The 1,269-nt window shown below is 40.2% G+C and overlaps 1 protein-coding gene across 1 annotated transcript in view; it reads left to right on the top strand.

Moving 5' to 3' along the window:
• The window catches only part of rabep1 (rabaptin, RAB GTPase binding effector protein 1), a 45,720-nt gene that overhangs the window by 7,333 nt on the left and 37,118 nt on the right, over positions 1-1,269 (top strand). The gene's annotated exons all lie outside the window — the stretch shown is intronic.

Here is a 1,269-nt window from a genome sequence, read left to right as displayed (position 1 = left end):
ATGCATGGACTAGTTTCTCAGTGTTACTGTTTAAAAGCATATTTCCAATTCTGCCAATGTTGTGTGGTCAGTATTAATTTCGTCACCTTTTTTTTTAATTTAGTCTTAATGACAAAAATCAATTTTAGTCTTAGAATAGAATTCAACTTCATTGTCATTCCACCGTCACAAGTACAGAGCAATGAAATAATTTATCTGCATTTAATCCATCCCCTCGGGGAGCAGCTGGCTGCCATTGTGCGGCGCCCGGGGAGCAGTGTGCAGCTAAGGGTCTTGCTCAGGGACCCAGAATGGCAGTCTGTGGGAGTGGGGGATCGGATTCACAACCTCAGGATACCCCCCCCTACTAAATGACGCAAATCAATTTTAGTCTTGGTCAAATTTTTTGTCATTTTAGTCAACACTGTAAATAATAGAACTTCTCCACACACTGCTATTTAATTTATATAGCACTGTGCAGAATAGAACTTCACACACTGATTCTCTTTTTAACACACATCCCATTTTACACATTTAACCTTTTGTCGGCTTGTTTCATCATATACACAAAGTCTTCATCCTCAAACAGACTTCCGTTTCTTCACTAACCTCTGATGTGGCTGTGATGTCACTGTGTCGGGTATCTAGTTGGGAGGAAAAAATTATTATTATTATCATATTTTTATCTTCTGGAAAGAAGTTTTGTGCGTCATCGTCTCATCATCGTCACGGGAAAAAGGGGTGTTAACGAAATATTTTCGCCATCGTCCTGGTTCATGAAATTAACACTGTGTGGGTTAAAGAACTGAAATCTAGAAACCTATTTAAATAAACTTTCCTGGTTTAAAAATAATTCCAAGGTCTTTTAAGTTATTATTGAAGGCCGATTGAATGAAGTGGCTGACTGATCGGCTTCCTTTTCATTCAGAACCCTAGTCCTAAGATAAGGACTAAAGATTTCTGTCTTTTCTGAATTTAAAATTTGCTCATTTAAAGTCATCGTACCAGCTCTTCAGATGGAGCAGCTGCCATGGTGCAAGTAAACGGTGCAGCATGCAATCAGGCAGAAGGAGGAAAGAGGCGGCGCAAGTTTTATTCCCCACATTTAGGCGCCGTCCACACGAAGTCAAACCCTGGCCTAAACGCACAAATTTTTCACCAAACCAGCCTCTCATCCATACGAAGCTGGTTTTTCGGGGGTCTGTAAACGATCTTTTTTTTATTAAGCCTTCAGAGTGGGAAGATTTTGAAACGCCGTTTTCGCGTTTCCATCTTTAAGCTCTAACCGCA

The sequence above is a fragment of the Cyprinodon variegatus genome, unplaced genomic scaffold (assembly GCF_000732505.1).
Source record: "Cyprinodon variegatus isolate N-32 unplaced genomic scaffold, C_variegatus-1.0 Scaffold406, whole genome shotgun sequence".
NCBI classification, from domain to species: domain Eukaryota; kingdom Metazoa; phylum Chordata; class Actinopteri; order Cyprinodontiformes; family Cyprinodontidae; genus Cyprinodon; species Cyprinodon variegatus.
Note: the sequence above shows the minus strand (reverse complement) of the source record. Positions and strands in the feature narration are given on the sequence as shown.